The 9,095-nt window shown below is 42.2% G+C and overlaps 1 long non-coding RNA gene across 1 annotated transcript; it reads left to right on the top strand.

Annotated features, from left to right (window-relative positions):
* Positions 1-6,204: 6,204 nt before the first annotated feature.
* On the top strand, positions 6,205-8,295 carry LOC116267869 (uncharacterized). The gene is made up of 3 exons (XR_007572169.1): positions 6,205-6,355; positions 6,507-6,637; positions 8,211-8,295. It is a non-coding gene; the product is annotated as an uncharacterized LOC116267869 (long non-coding RNA).
* Positions 8,296-9,095: the final 800 nt, after the last annotated feature.

The raw sequence follows: 9,095 nt of genomic DNA on the forward strand, positions 1-9,095 counted from the left end.
CAGCTTCCGACTCTCATAGGCAACTGGATGACCTTCCTGCATCAAAACTCCGCCAATGGCAAAATCTGATGCATCTGTGTGGACTTCAAATTTCCTTGTATGGTTGGGCAACCTGAGCACAGGCTCCTGCGTCAGGGCCCTTTTCAACATGTCGAAGGCATCTTCTTCGAGCTCTTCCGAAGCCCAAGTTCGGTTTTTCTTCAACAAATCAGTGAGAGGCACAGTTATCAAAGAATACCCCTCAATGAATCGTCGATAGTAATTCGCCAAACCGAGAAAAGAACGTAGTTCTGGTACATTGGTTGGCGGTTTCTAGTCTCGAATTGCCCTCACATTTTCTGTGTCCATTCGCAGCTGACCTTTTCCCACAATGTGACTGAGAAAACTGATTTTCGATTGGCCGAATAGGCACTTCTCGCGCTTCATATAGAATTCGTTTTCCTCCAATACCTTGAACATTGTTCGCAAGTGTTCCACATGGTCCCTCATGGAGCTGCTGTACACTACAATGTCATCAAGATAGACTACTACGAACTTATCTAAGTACGGATAGAATATCTTATTCATTAGAGTCAAAAAAGTGGCTGGGGCATTCGTCAACCCGAACGGCATTACCAAGAATTCAAACGCACCGTAACAAGTGACGCAAGTGGTCTTTGGCTCGTCGCCATCAACAATCCGAACTTGCCAATATCCTGATCTGATGTCTAACTTGGAAAACACTTGAGCTTTGTCTAGTTGATCAAACAGATCTGCAATAAAAGTTAAGGGGTACTTGTTCTTCACTGTTACCTTGTTCAACGCTCTATAATCCACACATAGCCTTTTGGAGTCGTCATGCTTCGCTTGGAATAACACTGGTGCACCAAAAGGAGCTTTGGAGGGTCTGATTATACCTCCAGCTAGCATCTCGTCCAACTGTCGCCGAAGTTCTCTTAATTCTGCAGGGGTCATTCGATATGGTGCCATTGCCAGCGGTTTGGCACCAGGAAGGAATTCGATGGCATGATCCACCTCACGTCGAGGTGGCAGCCGTCTAGGGAGCTCCGCAGGCATTGTTCCTGCGAATTCCGCTAAGACAGACGCAAGCGCCTCTGGGACCAAACCAGGGGAGTCATTAGTCACTTCCCTGATTGCCACCAAGTACGTCTCTTCGCCGTGCTTGAGGCCTTTCTTCAACTGAAGGACAGATATCATTACGGCTTTGCCCTTATCCCTCTTCATCGATGTTACTGGAACCATACAAGGGGACTTCTCATCCATGATACTGATACTGCGTAGGTGTGGCATTGGGACCATTTTCGTAGTACTGAGGAGCTCCATGCCTAGGATCATCCGGAAATCATCCATCGGGACCACCGAGAAGTTGGCCCTTCCTGACCAACTCTCAATCTTCACAACCGCATCCCGGGCCACTCCGTGGATGGGTTTGGCCTCTGAGTTCACCGCCTTCATGCGTAACTCTCCCCTCTCAAGGGTTAGGCCTAGTCTCCTCGCCTCCTCAACTGAGACAAAGTTATGTGTGGCTCCCGTCTCTACCATAGCTAGGGTAGACTTTCCATTTACTAGGATTTCCAAGTACATGAGGTCGTTATAAGGTGTCGCTGTCACCTTCACTTTTTCCTCCCTTTTTATGGTGTTCAGAAGTTGAAGTGCACCCATCTTTGGTTCTTCCCCTTCTTCACCTTGTACCGCATTAGCAGATTGCCTTGAAGAGCTTGCTTGATTGTCCCTGTTTACACGCTTTGGACATTGCCTTCCTAAGTGATTGCCATCACAAAACCAACATTTCAACACTCTATTCTGAGAGTTGTCGTTTCTGCGAAAGAAAGTTCTTCTTTCGACTTGGCGCTGAGTTGATGGTTCATCTTTCTGTTCCCTTCGATCATCTTTCTTTCCTCCATGGTCAGGCTTCCTCGACGGCTTGAAGGCGTTAGTGTAGCTCTTGCACTGAGTATCAGCCAAACGTTCTACTACCACATAAGCATCCTCCAAAGTCTTTGGATTACTCCTTTCCACTTCAGATTGTGCCTACGACTGAAGTCTCAAAATAAACCAGTTCAATTTATCTTGTTCTTGCATATCTGGCACATCTAACATCAGCCTTTGATAAGCCCTCACGTAATCTCGCAAAGATCCGGTATGTTTCAATTCACCAACCATCCGATAGGCATGGCGTGTCGCATTCGGGGGCATGAAGTAAGTTCTTAACTCTCGCTGAAAATCATCGAAAGTGTCTATTGTGCAGATCCCCTTTTGAATGTCGAGCTTTTTCCTTCTCCACCATGTCACAGCATCGCCCTCTAGCAACATAGCCGCAGTCTTGACTTGAAGGTCGTCCCCCATAACGCCTTGCAAGTCCAGGTAATACTCCACTTGGAATAAAAAGTTGTCGATCACTCGACTATCCTGAGTTCCATTGTATTTAGCTGGTCTCTGAACGTCGACCCTCGTTGGCCGATCGTCACCTCCACCTACAGAGATTTGTCGCTGTAGTGTGCGGTTCTTTACCTGAAGTTCCTTGACTTCAGCCTGTAATGCGGTAACTGTGTCAGTCAGTGCCCGATTCATGGCCACTAGGTCGGCCATTTGTTCCCGTAGTACCTTCATCTCGTCCTTCATTTTTCCGAAGGACTCAGCTGCATTACCCAACGCTTCTTCATGAGTAGTTACGTCGGTAGCCAGCTTGTTCACCATCTCGGTCAGGTCTTCCTGACCCTGGTACGTACCCATCTCGTCAGAATGGGCTACCCCCTTGCCCTTGGCACTTCGCAGATTGTATTGAGTCGCCAGGGCTTCTTCCTCTTCGATCAACGATCGTCGGAGGTCTCTTTCGATCAACGATCGTCGGAGGTCTCTTTCGATCAACGATCGTCGGAGGTCTCTTTCGATCAACGATCGTCGCCGTGTAGTTCTACACCGACTATCCAACCGCTTACCCAGATTGCCGAACCTGGGCTCTGATACCAGTTGTCACGGGCTGACAACTTCGGCCTGTGTGGCGCAGCAAGAACCTGATTGCCGCAAGCCTTCAAACCACCGAACTGGGCGCAAAAGTAGTTTGAGAAAACAAGTGCATAAAGAATGCTTGTTAATAAAGAAATCTCGCAATGTATTCGCTTGGAAAATTAGTACATCACGAGAAAGATAAGTAAGGAGAATGATCTCGACTTTACTTATGTAGGATAGCCGAGGCCGCTTACAGGATTCCCATGTAGACCACTCAAAACAAAAAATCCCAATACTTGACACTTAGACCGGTGGGAGGGTACTCCCTTACAAGTAAACATGCATAAGCAAATGACTCAACATAAGCAAAGGAAGCACAATGCAAAACAAAGCAAAGGACTGTACAGATTCCCAGACACAGGGAAACATACCCAATGATTTTATAAATTTGGCTACGTATGATTGGTTTATCCTAGGCTTCCTTCGATAAAAGAGAAGAGCTTAACTCAAACCATTTCCGAAATTCCCACTCAGTTAATCACCTAATGTTATGGAAACTGGTCACCTTTTGATACCTTTTCTATAAAAGGCTCTACTTTTATGGGAGTTGGTGAAATTCGTTCTTCTACAAACCGACCCATCTTGTTTTGAAATCACACTTTCTTTGGCGAGTAGAGTTCCCTCCTCCTGGTGACATAACATTTGATGTCAAAAACTTTTGTAAAAGAGAAAATTTTAAATTTTGCTTAAAAGCATTTTAAAATTGTCTTCTCACACAATACAATATTATGTCTTTGCTTTATCTTTAGTACCTCCCCGAGTGAAAGGAGAAAATTTCAAGTTCTTGTTACCAATCAATGGAAGAGGAAAAATGAAAAGTCTTGGATATGTGCAATAAAGAAAAATCCTATGAAGTTGAGGAAGTCAAGACTAGGAAATGCGATTGACTTTGGTGATTAAGCATCTACAAGGATTTAGGAGGAAAATATCCCAAGAGAGAAGCCACAGTGCTCTATAAGATCTTGGCAGGCAGCAAAATGAGAGTTGAGAGATGGGCTCGGGGCTTGTGTAGTCATTCCTCTATGTCAGTAATGAAGAGTACCGGGTAGACATATAGGTGATTTATGTCTATTCCGCGAAGATAATGACTTATGAACCTTTTGCTCGTCGAACACCCGTAAGTTGAAGCGGGTGGGACACGTGATAAAGCTACACTTATCCACCAAAGCGGTGGAGCTTCGTAGTAGCCTTTGGGTGAGGTATTCCCTCAAAGGTGAAGGTCGGCCTAAAAAGAAAAACAAGAAAAAAAAATCGAAAGGCAAAAAGTCGAATGTAAAAAAAAAAAAACAAACAAAAGGTGTCTGCCAAGAGATGAAAGCATGAAGGTTGAACTCGCAGGAATTGAATATGACAATCTTTCATGGATGTGCAATTGTAGGGTCAATATCTCATCACCCTTCTTCCGCTTGGCTGGCATACGCTTTTTTCAATAACAAAAATGAGCAGCCAAGGGTGGAGGTATTCTTCATCGTGATCAACTATCTAGTCGTGCCTTTGCTTTAGCAGGGTCCTTCATGTCTTTAGAAGCTTAGTACTCAGTTTCATTTTGTATCATGTTAGTTGAGTAGATGCCTTAGGTATTGTACTTGTCCAGTATAGGCCAAGGATATTGGTTTCATTCAGTAGGATCATATTCTTTCTTAGTTAGATTGTTTTAGTTTTGCTGAGTTGGGCAAGTGTTGGATTGATTTATAGTAGTTCAATCGTTTTATTTTATTTTCTGCTTTAGTGGTTTTCCAGCATAGTGCTTCTCATGTTAATTTTCACTTCCATTGTGGCATGGGTTGTTAAGACTCTTTGTTCACATAGTTGCTTGGTTTTTTATTTTTTGCCTTTGCTCAATTCTTTTGATAAATAAACCTTGATAAAATTCTTGGGTCTACTGGTTGTGTCACATTCTTGATGTAGTCTTTGAACTACATATCTATATTGCTTGAGCTTGTAGGTTGCTTGATTGAATATCTATGACAGCAGCATCGCATCTATGTGGTCAGCATGTCAACCATGAGTTATGGTTGCACAGGTGTGTGTGTGTGTCGGTAATATGTTTCTTTTTCATTCGTTTGTTATTTTATTATGTATTTCATTCTTTTGGTTTAATGATAGTTAAGAGAAAGGTTAGGGAAGTAAAGATGAAAGAACTGCAAATTAGTCTTTCCTTTTTCATTTTAAATTATTTCTCAAGTTTTGTCTGACTTGTAAATGTAATGCTAGTGGTGTTCCTGCGTGTTGCTGTATTATAATAATGTGTGACGTTCTTAGGTTTCAAACTTCATTGAGGAAAAAGGGGGCAGGTTTTTAGTTGGATGTCAATCGGAGTTTCTTTGCCCATATTCACTTATTTAAAAGAAAATGAGTGGCTTTGGAACTTGCTTCTTAGGAGAGAGAGGCCCCTTTCATGGCGACTTGACTTTCCCACCCTTTCACTCAAAAGAATTACCACAGGAGCATCAGCAAATCTAGCAATAGTTATGGTATTTTAGCAACACCATGATGGTTTTATAGATGAATTTCTCCCGTGATGATAAGGAAGGGTGGTCACAGGGAAAGGTGCCAGATGCGGCCACCTAAACATGCATAGACCCCATCAAATGTGTTTCCAAAAGTGTGTGCTTGACATGGACATGAGAGGTTTTCACTTGAACTGCTTGGGCAAACAGCGAAGAAGCATCTGCAACCGTAAATAGAGAGGAACCTTCGACCAAGAAGCTGCACCAGCAGTATCTAGTGAACTGGCCTTCTCTGTCTTTTCTGTTACATGTCTTTTCTGTTACATGTTGCGGAGGGACACACAAAGTGAGACCAAGAGAAAGCTCCATTCCTCATTCGATATCAGATACCAATGGCTACTCTGAACAACATTGCTCATAGTTTAGAGCGTCTTAATTATGGGCTGCACTAGGTTTCCTGCAAGAGTAATGAGAGCAACATCTCTCTCTCTCTCTCATATGTGTATATTCATAAGTAGTTCATGACATGCTGGGTGCAGTATTTAGGGGCCGTTTGATGGCCTGGAAAAATACTATTCACTCGGAAAAAAAATTCAAAATTTCAAAATTTTTCCTTTCTAACAAACGCAGAAAAAATTTTTCGACCTCAAAGGTCGATTCTGGAAATTTTTTTCTGGAAAAAAATTCACATCTGAGAGACAGAAATATTTTTCTGGAAATTTTTAAGCGACCGTTACGGCGCGGTTGCCTCTCGCAGCCGCAGCCCTCTTCGTCTTCGTCCTCACGCAACGCAGACTCTGCATCCTCACACGCCGTGAAGCAGGAGGTTCATTTCTCCCGCGGCTTCTCTTCCACTGTCGGTGCGTCGGGCATCTATCGCCGGCCACCGGTGAAAGGTACATCCATTTCTCTCTTGTTTTATCTCTCTTTTTTTCTCGCTCTCTCTCTTTCAATCTCTCTTTCTCTGGCACCCTTTTCTCCATTCCGCCCATGACCGTGCGCTTCCACTTTTTAATCACAGCCCATTCGATCGTCTTCCTCTTGCAGGGTTGCAGAAATCGCGTCCCCTCATCAGCGTGCTCACCGTCAGCACTTCAGCAGCATTCATCTTCTGCCAAGTTCGAGCCAGTCGACTGAAGCTAGACGACCGTCTTGCTTCCTGTGCGTTCCTGTTTTAGGTCATATTTCTCTCATGCTTTCTCTCTGTTCTCTCTCGCACTCTGTTTTTCTCTTGTTTTTCCTGGCCCCCTTTTGTCCATTCCACCAATTCTTCAGCAGCATTCGTCTTCTGCCAGCGTCGAGCAAGTGGCACGCCTGAAATTAAAAAAAAAAGCTTAATACAGGAGAGGAGTTGCTAAATGTGCAGCTGCTGCTGATGATCCATGACTTGTGGTTTTTAAGCTTTTCTTTTTCCATATATTTTTGGGTTCGGCGTTTGATCTGCATGCATTAGATCTGCAGGCATTTCAGTTCTTGTTTTTTCTTTTTTTTTTCTCTTCTGCATTTTGATCGCATGGTGGTTATGGCGTCAGTTTTCCAACTTCATTTGATATTCTCTTAAGAGTTATGTTGCGGTATTTACTTCATGAAGGGGTGTAACACTCTATTTCCCCATATGCCTTTTAAGATTTTGCTGAATGAGAATAATTACAGAGAGGGTGCACATAGATGTACATTTTTTGTTAAATAAGGCCTTTTGCTTCTAGAGAATGGATGTTCTGCCACTGATTCTGATGTTCATTTGTTTGAATTCATCTGGTTCATTGTTTCTGTTCTTAATTACCTTTAGTTCCTTGAAATTGAGAGTACAGACTTGCGGTTCAGTATATTTTTTCAACAACTTATCATCTTATCGTCTGGTTTGTGTGAATGTGATCCTCCTTTTGTGTTGTTGGTTTTTTGAGCTTTTTTGTGTGAATGTGATCTTCCTTTTGTGTGAATGTGATCCTCCTTAAGATGATCTGCCTCTCTCTCTCTCTCTCTCTCTCTCTCTCTCTCTCTCTCTCTCTCTCTCGCTGTGATGGTTGTTTGTTTCTTATTTGGCTTGGTTTTGTTTATTTTGGATTTCAATTATTGCATATGAGGGCGCAATTGTTGTTCATAATTGAAAATGGGTAATCTTCATCCTCAAGATAATGGTCATTAAATTTGTCTGCTGAGCACATGCTCTGGGCTTCTCCCTCGCTGAACCTTCTCTGTTTTTCAGTTTGTTTGTCTAAAATAGGAAATAGATGAAAGGTTTTCTCTGCTGAGAGGAATTTGCAACAGATTCAACGTGGCCTTTGCAAATTGTGCGCAGCAGGGTATATCATGGAGAGAACTGTTTCCATCAATGGAACAAATTGATGAGTACACAGAAAACGGTGGATGGTAGCTATATTATCTTGACGAGATAAAACTGCTATGGGATTATCTTTTAAAAACCAGAAAGGCACCATACTTTTCTGGAAAAGGGTGAATCTGTGTTCCGATTTTGATAGACTTCTGAAACCTGATATAAGATGCTTTGGTAACCTTGTATCAAGTTGAAATGCATAAATAAAGCATCCAAAAGCTACTGCAATTTAAAATGTTGGAGTTATCGGATGTTCATGTGAATGGAGATTTGCATTCAGCAAATTGTTTATGTGGTCTTCGTTCCAGACAAACTTAGCTTAATATTGTTAATTGTGACCTATGTGCATAGCATGAAATTACATTTTTCATTTCCTACAATCCTCCTTTATACTAATTTGAATATTTGTTATGCAGAAACTGAAGACTCGTGTCATAAAGCAGAATGTCAATCCAGAATGGAATGAAAATTTGACGCTTTCAGTTTCTGATCCCATTTTGCCGGTCAAGATTGTATGTTCTCTTCTTTCCCAGCTACTTATTTCTTGTTTTGCATGGAAAATATGCTCGTTAATTTCCTGATAATTTTTTTGGTAAAATGCTATGCTTCTGGAAATATAATTCTTTTTCATCAAACATAGAAATATATTTCTGAAAATATATTTCTCAGTCATCACACACACACCAAAATTGGAATCGGAAAGATTTTTCTCATTCATTTTTTCCAAGAAATATATTTCCAGAAATATATTTCCAATTCCACATTTCCAGTCCATCAAACGGCCCCTTATGGAGAAGATAATGGGTGCAGCCACGGGTGAAGAGCTCCTGCAATTGCTTCTTTAGTTCTTCCAACTTTGCCGGTGCCATACAGTATGGTGCCTTAGGAATGGGAGTTGTCCCTGGTGACAACTCTATCTTGAATTTAACTTCTCGTATTGGAGGCAAACTCGATAGCTCTTCCGGGAACACATCAGGCTACTCACTCACAATGGAAACATCCTCTAACTTTACCAGTTCAGTCTCACTAGATAGTCAACACATTGACCAAGAATGCAACATTCTCACTTTCTAACAATCGTTTAGCCTTTAGACACCAATATCTTATCGGTTCGACTGACTTTTAGGTGATGCCAATCTATGTTCGCATAATGCGTGCATAGCCAATCCATGCCCAAAATGACATCAAACCTACTATAACTTACGAATTACCAACTGTGCAGGTAAGTGAAATGGGTGGGTCTCCACGTCCACCGTTTGGCATCACCTTTCAACAAAATACGAACTATAGTTAACTTTGTC

Source organism: Nymphaea colorata, unplaced genomic scaffold (assembly GCF_008831285.2).
Source record: "Nymphaea colorata isolate Beijing-Zhang1983 unplaced genomic scaffold, ASM883128v2 scaffold0001, whole genome shotgun sequence".
Classification (NCBI taxonomy): domain Eukaryota; kingdom Viridiplantae; phylum Streptophyta; class Magnoliopsida; order Nymphaeales; family Nymphaeaceae; genus Nymphaea; species Nymphaea colorata.